General features: G+C 30.1%; 1 protein-coding gene across 1 annotated transcript in view; it reads left to right on the top strand.

The window, feature by feature from the left end:
- Positions 1–351: 351 nt before the first annotated feature.
- The window catches only part of LOC119829112, a 56,277-nt gene continuing 44,452 nt past the window's right edge, over positions 352–12,176 (top strand). Inside the window, exon 1 of the mRNA XM_038351501.1 lies at positions 352–515. The gene's annotated coding sequence lies outside the window, so the exon portion shown is untranslated. The remainder of the gene's footprint in view (positions 516–12,176) is intronic.

Here is a 12,176-nt window from a genome sequence, read left to right as displayed (position 1 = left end):
TAAATACATATATTTTTACATAGTAGTTTCGGTAAAAAATTCTTACAAAAAGGACTTGATACGAAGCAAACACAATTTCCAATTACCTTACATAAACTTTAACCAATATTAATAACACAGTACATTTTCGAACTTCCACAACAATTAATAACTGAAAATGGGCAAGCTTATCAAATATTCACGATACCGTGTCGCGTAAAACATTTTAAACATTCAAAAGTTCATTATGAAAACACTGTACTAGTTTTCGTGTCATTTCCTTCAAATTCCAAACCTTAAAGTAATAACCACAAAGGCTTTCACAGCCGGTGGAGACTGCAAAGAGCTTAAAGCCTCGGTTTTCAGTTTGGAAATACGTGACAGTAGACTACCAGACTTTGACACTGTTGGACGTGTTTCGCGCGCTTTTCAATAGACACGAAACTTACGATATCATTAATATAATTACTATCTGTGGCATTATGCCGTGAATTAAATATACGTTTGGTTGTTGGCGAGTTTTGTGAATATATTTGGTGAGTGAATTTCAACTATATTACTACTAAGTCTTCTACTTGTGCTACTTACATCTGTTGTTATTTGAATTCTGTTTGAGTAAATCATGAAGTTAATACTGATCATAATTTGGACATAAATTAAGTTCCAATACCATTCTAATACTCTTTAAAAGCTTTGTTAGCAACTCACAAAAATCGCATAAGTTATACATCGCAAATTTAAATGATACCTACAAAGAAGCATATGTTTTAAAACGTAGGCATTATCATTGAAAAATTTTAATATTGCTTTGTATCATGTGAAAATTTATCGAATGTTTTAAGATGTTAATGTATCTACAAGTATGCAAATAAAGTCATTTGATTATCATCGTTCACCAGTAATTGATGTACTGTGTAGTTATTGCCAGAAATGTGCATATAATGCAGAAATTAGTCATGCAGACATGAACAGTTTGTTATGGTATAAGTGGAATGCTATTTTAGGATTGAGGTCAATCCATACATAAATAGGAATCAATCAATATACGCTAGTATTCTTGATCGATGCATGACAATGTTATGGATTGTATGGAGATTGAATACAAACTTAACCTGCGAAACAATAACTATTTGAACGGTATTAATTACTATAACAAAGTTTTTGAATTATCCTTAATGTTAGGTCAAGGTTGAAGTACCTATATATCCGAACTTTATATTAATTTAATTTGACATACACGAAGTTTAACAACTTTAAAAGTAATTTAAAAACTTACATTTTTAGTAATCTATTTTTCTTTTTACAAGGAATAAAGAAGAGCAATAAATTTATGACAGCAAAGGGATTGCTTCAATATATTTAAACGAGTTTAAATAACACCATATTAGTAAAAAATGTTATGAAATAATTCATGCGTATAATTTAATAAACAATATTATATTCACAGGCTGAAAAGACAGCAATGACAATATAATAACTTATTTACAAAATGTATGGATTATATCAGACTATATAAAAGCGAAGGTTTGGTACTAATTTAAACATTTGTAGATATATATGTCTATTGATGAATCATTAACGAAGCTAACGTATAGACCTCTAATTACAGGTATCTAACAATTGCTTGTAGAATAATAAATGTCTACTTAACACATTTGTAACAAAAGTGTTTTTCCTGTACATCTGAAGCTACTGAACTCAAAGTTTAGCTTAGTTGTCTGACTCGTGCCGCAATTACAAAGTGCATTTATTCAGTTTTCTCTTAATGTATAAAATCTATGAATTTATCAGTATTTTTAGTTACATGACTTTTTACTTAAAAAGTTCATACGTTAACCATCTGGTTGGTACAGGGGAAGCAGTCAATATTGGTAAGTTGGGTGTTGGAGGAAAGTTTAGAAATTTGAGATATTAAAGAATACGTACAGAACCACATAAGGCAACAATTCCAAAACCCGAACTAACATTAAATATTTTTTTTAACCACTATGATTATATTTTTATACCGACTTTTCGTTCGATATGGTAGGTCAAAACTGTGTGTTTGTATCACCTACAAGACATCCCAGTCTCTAAGTGTTCGCTGTAAAGTGTTCCAAACCTCACGATAAACAATACGAATAAAGCAAGCTTCAACTTTATTAAAACGCCTTTTTTATAACCAATAGTAATAGCATAGTTATGGGGCTAAAATCACTGCTGTCGCATTAAGAAAAACATGTTCTATATACACGTTCATAGAATTTATTTTTCCCTGCACAATTTTATAATAGCAGAGATTCAATTAAGAACTCGAATAGGTTTATTGAAACTGGATGAAACAAGCGTTTGCTTGTGTACTACAATTAGCTATCGCTTCACTTGATTCCTATCATCTAATTAACTTGCATTGATCAATATTCATTACATGCATTGAATCCTGCAAGTCTATGTAATTTAGATTTCCTCTGACTCAGCACAAATTATGTCTATATTTTATAATTTTTTCTATATCAAAAGTCGTTTTTGTTTCAATCATCAAATCATTATAGCGCTTTATTTTATTATTTGTAGGATAAGTTTGTAGTATTTGTAGGATAAGTATATAATAAAAAAAAACAAATGATAATTACAAAATAGCTACTTGGATATAATTTCGATATTGATCAAAAATCATTTGAATGCCAGTTTACTTACTGTGGTTCTTATTTATGTTCTATGAAAAGCACTCAAAGATTGGTTTATGTTTTTTAAATTCCCTCAATATTATTATTAAATGAATGAACTTGATTAGAATAATCTATTACACTCTGTCAAATTTCTTATTCAAAAAGGTCGACAGCACAAAATAGCGGCGGCGGTTTTTAAATTTTAATTTAGGTAATAGCCTTAGGTAATAAAGATGGTATACTCGTATATTCAAACTATCTAAATAAATCGTATAAAACACTATTACTGTCTACATTTATCATTCAAAGCCCAACTTAAATAGAATAGTTATTAGTATAAAGGACCCTAGAGAATTTTAAATGTATTATTCCAATGTACTTTATAAACTAAAGAGCCTCACATATAATAATATCATTAAATAAAGCCTGTTACAATCAACAAAATATTATATTTATAGTTTATACCGACTACTCGTTTCATATAACGAAAATTCGAGACAGTTATCATCGCTTTAATGACTTACTTTTTCACTTAACATTTCTATCTCGCTAAACGTAAGTCTTTGTGAAAAATTTAATATATTTTTTTCCCTGACTATCAATGACATACAACTAGAGTGTAACACTTTATAAAGAAGGTTATTTAAAGGAAAAATATGTCATATTCCGCGCGAGTTGAAGAAATAAACGCACTTGCTCTCGTGAACTGTGAAGCTTGTTTGGCAGTTCTAACGTGTATCTCAAATTACGAGCATTTACACGGAAAAAAGATGGCAAACAAAATTCATAATTTATTCTTGTTTATTTTTTCGTTATGCCAGGTAAAAATTTATCAGTTACTCCCTCGTTTGATATCCTTTGCTATTTATATAAATAAAAGTTCCATCGCTTATTATTTATATTTTCATAACTATAAAAGGTTACTGAATATCAAATATTAATGTTCACGCCACGATTCTATTAACTGGAGAATTCTCGAATTTACGCATCATAAATGCGCTTTAATATTTTCAATTTCAATAAAGAATTTATATTTTTGTGCACAAACCCCCACAGCCTCATTAACAGCGTCCTTCCACAAGACGTGAATGTTGTTCATTATACTCTCATTTTCGAAAATTATCAGCTTTTAAAGCCGCACATTGTCAGTATTATCTGACTTTACACAAAGCTCATTAAAACTGTTTCGTGAAGTGGTATGCGGGATGTACGGCCTATTCATTAATGTCTGTTTTTGTTCAGTATACAACGAAATATATGAAAATAATGCAAGCCAGCTGTAATAACAATTACCATTCAATTTAGGGAATTATTAATTTCGCTAATGCTTTAGCAAAATAATAGCAGATTCCTATAAAAGTTTACATCGCACGGTCCTTGGAGGCTCTTATACTCACCAATTATAATGTTTAATTCCTGTTACAATTGATGAATATAATAATAAAAGGAAATGTAAAAGGTCGACACTGACGATATCAAACCAGTGCATATGAGTAAAATACGAGTTTCTCACGTAATAGTACGTATATTCTTTCATTTCAAGTTTGTGGATGACATTTCGTTGACAAAACGGACATTTTAATTATATGTGTGAAACTATTTGAATCGCACCGTGGTTTAGTCTGCACCTACGAATTTACATAATTCAACTCTCATTAGTTATTCCTTTAGTTTTCGCAAGTGTGTCACTATGCTACATTTTGTACTTTGATTAGCTCACTCGTTACATATTCATTATATAACCGAGCATTAACTATCCATTCCTATCTTCTATGGCATGTAAGGACATATTATATAATAAATTTTCGCGTCCTATCAGATAGGTCCTATTTATAATTTAATATAAAGACTTATACTACTTCCCACCTATAAATGAAACAACCAGACATCAATAACATTCATCGTATTAACCCATTCAGATGAATAATTGATACATTTTCTATTTGGAACTAAAATAACGTATTATACGTGATTGTCAAGCGTCCTAATTTTATAAAGTGTGTCCATTATTCCATATTGCTACTGTAACGGCTTTATTTAATGTATATGTACTTAGGTAAAGCAAATTGACTTTGATTTATCAATCGCGTGCCTGTCGGTCACTAGCCCCGAGTTATTGATTTTACCACAACAATTTAGATGTACATAGCCCAAATTCAACCTGAGTATATTTGATCTAATTTCCAATAAGCTTGTAATGAATGTTTATTTCGACATAACTCTATTATTGTATTAAATGTGCATCCCCAACTTAAGAATATAATTTCTCATTCGTTCACTTTTTCTCTTTGTTTATTATATTATATTCAGCTAGAAATCGAATATGTTCTATCAAAAAAAGTTAAATTTTTGCTTCTATCTACTCGTATTTAACGAGTACGGTGAGAGAAATGGCTGAAAACCACACGTCTAAAGCTTTTTCTCTCTATTATTCAAATATAATTCAAATTTAAATCTCTTTATAAAATGATTTCAAGAAATAATGATGGTTTTAGTAAAATAAACTTTTCACACTTCCTTGGTTATCATAATGTGGCTACATCTACTCAAATCTAAAACGTCTATACCTACGTCATACTAAGGAATATTATTCTAATATATTACCATATTAACATTTCCTCGTCGCATTTCTAACTATGAATGAACTTTGCCCATTTATTTAAGGGGTGTAATATATCTGTGGCTGATGAATATGCTTCGATGGTTTGAGCATTGTTAGATAAATAGACGATACCACAGATAACATAACAGTTTATTAGACGTTACTATTGATATTATTTCCAGTCTCTAGATGCAAGGTTATAAAACTTCACGAAACGTCCCAAATTTTCCATGGCATTAAAAGTATGAAAAAAATGTATAAAATTGCCCATATTCTACCTTTACAAGCGCAGATTTTCCATATAATAACAAGCAATTTTTGCTGACAATGCGTAGGGCGTAACAATAGCTGACCAATTGCCAGAATCACGCAAACAGAATCTCCTTTGTTCGTGACGCGTGAACAACAACCACTAAACTGCTTCGTTTACGACTATCTGTATTATTCGTCATTAATACCTAAGAAAAATAATAAAAAATATGTCGTGGAAACTGTGAAGCATAAGAATTATGAAAAGCAGAACGTTCCGATGATGGAAGTCTGAGTTTGTAGGGGATTTTTACATTATGGAAATATTTTCGAAACCTTTAAATTATATTAAACTTTATTAAACTAAATTATCAAGAGGTGGGTAGATCTATGCCAATAGTATCCCTTTATATAGTTGAGTCCCTGTACTAGTCCACTTGTCTCGAACTTGTTGAACACAATGGTGGTTCAACTTTCCTCGAGCTGAGTCTGACTCTAAAATACATTGAAGTAATGATAATTCGAGTGTCCTTTTAAAAGAACCTTTATTTTGTTCCGCATAAAGTACAACAAAGCAGCTACATTTGTTTTAGAAATAATTCTGTTCTAGGAAAAAGGGGTCATCACCGTCCGTAGGGGGGAGGTACCACCCTATTTATTAAATGACATGATAAAAGATTATGATATAAAAAACACATTAATCAATTGAAAACTCAGGTGAGGTTATTAAATAACAAAACCAAGTAAAACATTTTGAATTGACATCCTAATTAATTTTTAGGGCGTCGGTTGCACACACATATCTCGAATCTTCTGACGCGGTCGGATAAAAACATATCTTTTAATACCATTATTTATATACTATATACTACTAGCATTTATATAAACGCAATTATAAGAACCGCCTGTCTTACCCACATGTAGCGGGTGTGGTTTTGCGTTTGAATTTATCAAATAATTCGATTCCAATTGTTTTTACAATGATGATGCATGAATAATGAAACATATTTAACCACTTTATTGTATACTGACTTTTGCCCGCGGCCTCGCACGCGTTAAATTACATATAAACATATAAATTTTATTTTTTAATCACTATTAAAAAAGACCGCATCTAAATCCTATGCGTAGTTTTAAAGATTATGTATGCTTCAATCTGTAAGGAACAGAGAAAGCGACTTTGTTTTATACTATGTAGTGATTTATCTAAATAGTCTATAGTGCATAAGGCTTATGACGAATGAAATATTGTGATTTTAACTTCAGAGGATCGTTTTATCATAAGAATTGTATAATTATAATACGAAAATGTGTAGAAATTTAGTACTACTAAGTTAGCAGTTTTGTTATTAGAATTGATTTTGATATAACCCCACCATCCGTAATTATGCCAAATACCTAATATTATTACTTATACATTTTAACACTACTACATGCATAGGTAATTAGAAAATATACGCAAACAACTTACAAGTACGATAATATAAATAAAATTGCTACATACTGATTGGTGAACAACTAAATAAATTATTACTATTTTTATTATTGCTATATGTTATTCAGGTACTTTATTATTACTTTTATGAACATAAAATCATGTTATTTATCCTGCTTATATTATGCTATCCTACTAATATCCTACGCAAAAAATACTGAACAGACAGACAGCTGGATAATTGGAATAACATATAGGCAACTTTTTATCCTGATATTCCTACGGGATACGGACTTACACGGCAGAAACCACGGGGCGCAGCTAGTAGATAATAATCTACAAAGCAATAGCTAACAATAATTAAGCTAAGTTACAAATTAGATGATATCTAGTTCAGTTGGCGGACCACAAACACTAACACTATAATTGCATCTATATGGCAGCTGACCCGGCAAACACTGTTCTGCCTTACTCTTATCATTTAGGGGTATGAAAAATAGATGCTGCAATAAGCAATGAAGTAACGATTTTATAAAGAAAAATATATCATAGACACGATATTTCTTTCTCTGCTTTTATTACCTTGCAAGTTTGTATGACATTCCGTTTGCATCATGCCTCCTCCGTTTTCAATGGAACGTCATGGGACAAAGAAAATTGAGAATTCTTTTCAGCATCTCGATGAAAACAGTTCCGCTTTTACAAACGTGAAGTAGGCATTGATATTGCGAGGTCTATTCGATAGCTGTTGAGAACGGAGTCTTAATAAATTCAAGAGGGTCGAATAAATGTAAAAACGCGAGATTAAGATAAATCTTCTTAAAATCAGGTCTAAAATAATACTGACGAGGGTTATCCTGAGCAATCTCTTTTATTTACATTGAAATAAGACATTTTTAAATATGTAACAAGTATCATTTCTGAATGAATATGTAGATATATGTAGATATACCTTACACTTCATGACTTTTTAACTACACAATAAATTTGAATAAAAACACATGGAGCCCTCCCAACCCATATTTAACAACAATTAAGGTTATGTTATTTCTTTAAATATTCTAGAACTTTGCTTAACATACTCCTATCTCATAGTATTTCACAGAACATTTTGAATTACAATTATGGTCATATGTGATTGTTATCAAATATAGCTTATTTGTAGTGTATAAATATACAAACGGTACATAATACCAATTATCTGCCTTACCTTTCCTAATATTCAAAGCGACCTGAATAAAAGCTGCACATAGCATATGTACTATGAATAATTATCAGTCTCAGGTGGAACTGTATCTGCGCTCGCGAGCTGGTTCCTCCTAGAATTTAATTAAAAATAATAAGTGTAGTGAATTGTACGTTATAAGTGCCACTATGTGGGTCATGTGCTTGACCCAACGGTTTATACAACGTTTATAATAATGTAGTTAGAAGTACTCACGTTTTATAATGCCCCGTCGGGGAATGTAGCCCACGATAAATATACCGTATGAGGGGTTTTGATAGGATTAACAAGTAACTGTGTTAAATATTTCTGAAGAATTGGAACTGCATACAAAAAGGGGAATCACCGATTTTCAGGCCATTTGAATTTTAAAAATTTTTGAAGAAAGCAACCTTTACGGACTTTCTCATTTTCTTTCTAGTAGAAAACTAATCCTTGTAATAATAACCGAACTATAGAACTAGGGTGCATAATAACGGATCTCCAACTTCTCCATCTTTGCTCGAATGTGCTCTGCTAAGTTCACAGACACTGTTATATATGTATATATATAATAGTAATATTATAGTATCTTGAAATAGAGACAAAATTACGTAATCTGTTTTTGAAACAATAAAGTACAAGTATTAATACATTTACATGTTTCACATACCTTAAATAACGAAAAAAACATTTAAAGCCCTTATTTAAGTTTAGAATACACGTTTAGGATTTCGATTCAGGAATTTGCATTAACCGTTAAAATTAAAATTAACTTATTCAACAAAAAAAAAACAATTATTTAGAAACACTCAATAACTCTAACACAATAACGATCCTAATCAAGATAATAAAATAAAATAAAAAAAAATAATAAAATAATTTAATTGTCACCGATCCTTAATAAATGCACAAAGTATGAATTAAATCTATCTTTTAAAGTGAGTCAATATCGAGTCTTAAGGAGTCGGTTATATAAACATACATGTGAATCTAATAAAAGCGTGTTAATAATACGTCAAAATGGTTCATAAACGACACACGTAATTTTGTAGCACTTATTATAAGAAATCGACTGTTTAATTTCGCGCCATTTATTGTACTTTAGTTTTGCAAATACAAAATGAGTTAACCAGCCACAATGTTTACAAAAACTTCGTATTAATTTTGTTGAATCGTGTTATTCCAATCTCCTCCTATTTTGAGCATTGCAGCGCTTTGATGAACAGATTTTCAAAGCAATCAGCCTTTGTGTTCAAACATCTTTGTTTGCTCATCGTTTCGCAGCGAATTGATGTTGCGGGAACAAATATTCTTGAAGAACATCTTGATTTATTCCATGTTATTATGTAAATGGTTTATACTCAAACAGAGTATAAAATACGTTGGAATTTTTATATAAATGCAATAGCCAGAAAACATTGCTTATTTAGATTTCTCTAAATGAACAGTATACGTTTAATAAATCAACCTTTTCTCTTTTCGATAAAATAATTTAATAACACATCAACGAATCAAAAAACTAACAATTTGTAGTCATTCAAGACATGTAAACGATGCTTTTGTACAGAATTCAAAAAGTCTTCTCATAAGAAAGAAAGAAAGAAAATACAATTACTTATATGAGGTAAAGTTAATAAAAAATAATGTAATTTACAAAACCTTAAATAAACCTCATATAAACGGGAGATCCACTCAGTGTATAAGAGTCTAAGCCCATTAAAGGAACTTATACTCTCCACTGATTTTCAGTGGATACCACATTGACCCCCTGACAGTGGCAGCGTACATGTAAAAGTAAGAAGCAATAACAATTAAAAAAAATTAATAAAATAATAAAAAATAAGTACAATAATATAAAATAATGTATAATTTAATATAAATACCAAATTTACAACAATTAAATATAATTTATAATATAAAAAACAATTAAATATAATAAATAAACGAATAGACAATACCAATACCAGTATGATAAATAAATAAATAAATTACGCCTAAAAACTACATATCTATTCCATATCTATTCCAAAGAACTATTACTATTTTACTCGCGAAAACATTGATAACATTTTGGCTTAGCCCTGAAATGTCAAAACGTGACATTACGTAGGTGATAGGTCCGGTCCAACTTTACATAATAATAAATATAAATAAGCAATATCATTAGATACTACACCATGATAACACCCTTATAACAAGCACTACGGCATACCCACTAGGCCTTATGCAATCTGGTTTGTGTCCTCAACAAACATCTTCGCAAATGATATTAGACCCCGTCCATCTTATGTGAGAATATTCTAATCTGCCATTATACGCATTAATAATTCCTAATGCTATTGTAAATAACAAGACTATATTATGCAACTTAAGGTTATATTTTATAAGCTATTTCGAGAACAATAATTATAAAACAAAAGATTTGAAAATAATTAACGATATATCTAATATAACAAATTGAACAATAAAAAGAGATATAGAACATAAAATCGAGCAGAAAACAGGTAAAAGCAAAATATTATTTCAAGTATCAACGCATTTAAGTAATATCTTATACTAGCTGCGCACCGCGATTTCACCCCCGTAAGTCTGTATCCCGTAGGAATATCGGGATAAAAAGTTGCCTATACGTTATTCCAGTTGTCCAGCTGACTACGTACCAAATTTCATTGCAATCGGTTCAGTAGTTTTTGCGTGAAAGAGTAACAAACATACACACATCCTTACAAATTTTCACATTTATAATATTAGTAGGATAGGATAGGAAGTAGGATTAACACGAACACTTATACAAAGTTCATAGAAATAGTGTTAATATAGTTGAAAATTTAAATATAACAAAGATCTAGTAGTGTAGTCTTCTCAAAGTGGATGTTAATGCCCCTTTGTTTCACAAGAAGTTCAAAGAAGTTGGGAGGGTCTTGAGGCAGTTAATAATTGATAGATGGCTAAAGCGTGTTTTTATAATATTTTCTATATATTTTTTAAGAATAATTCATAGGAAATAGCCATAATAGATAAGCTATATATTTGAGTCGGCAACCACAGTTGTATTTGTATTTTTGAAACAGTTTCATTGCGAAATTAAATCTAAACGATACATTTAGATTGAAGTTATTGAAATGATTTGGCCAATATTAGGTATGGACATTTTATTATGATTATTAACTAGCACGCGCACTAATACGCGGGTAGACGGATAAATTCGTGTTCATAAAAAACATAAACATTTACTGCTGTGTTTTTACGTGAATTAATATCAACGCTTTGCATTTTTAAAGTACTTATAAGTTATAAGCAATGAATAAAAGATGAGAATAATTTAAAAACTGCAGTGCGGTGCCGCGGATTTCATAAAGCGATGATCCGTTAATAAAATTTATACGATAGACGAAAAATTGCAGCATTTTTTTACTATCCAAGCATTCAAATAGTTTTTAGAATCAAATTTGTACGTTTAATTGAAAAACTATTTATTCTATTCAGGTCGCTTCACAGAATGTCTTTTGTTAAAAGGCTTTCAATTTAATTTGGTTCGCATGTGTTTTGTAACGTTGAATGGTGGATGCCTATTTGATTGCGAATTACTAATCATGAAATTTGATTGGAGTTAAATAAACGCACTGATTCTCTTTTGTTCATTAGATGATTTTAATTAATTTTCAGAACAAATACTCAATGTAATTTAAAGAGCAAATGATACCAGTTTTTATGGATTATGTTTTTATATTGATATTATTCCCACAAAATATATATATTACATATATGTTATAAAACATATTTTGTGGGCAATATATACTCTAAATGTTATTTCCAATCGCACAAGCGTGTAACGAATTAATATAATGTCTTAAAAGATGTTATACAGTCAAGTCATTATAGTTTTTGTATTGTATTGGTTGGGCATTTTTACTAGTAATTTGATCATATTCGTTACAGCACATTACATTACATTACGTTACACAAGTTACAGAAAATGTAATACTACCTAGTCTTGCCATAAATATTGTAATAAAGAAAAAAGAAAATTGTTAACTGCAAATAACATTTATTACT

This window comes from Zerene cesonia, chromosome 9 (genome assembly GCF_012273895.1).
Source record: "Zerene cesonia ecotype Mississippi chromosome 9, Zerene_cesonia_1.1, whole genome shotgun sequence".
NCBI classification, from domain to species: Eukaryota; Metazoa; Arthropoda; class Insecta; order Lepidoptera; family Pieridae; genus Zerene; species Zerene cesonia.
This window is presented reverse-complemented; position numbering and strand designations above follow the sequence as displayed.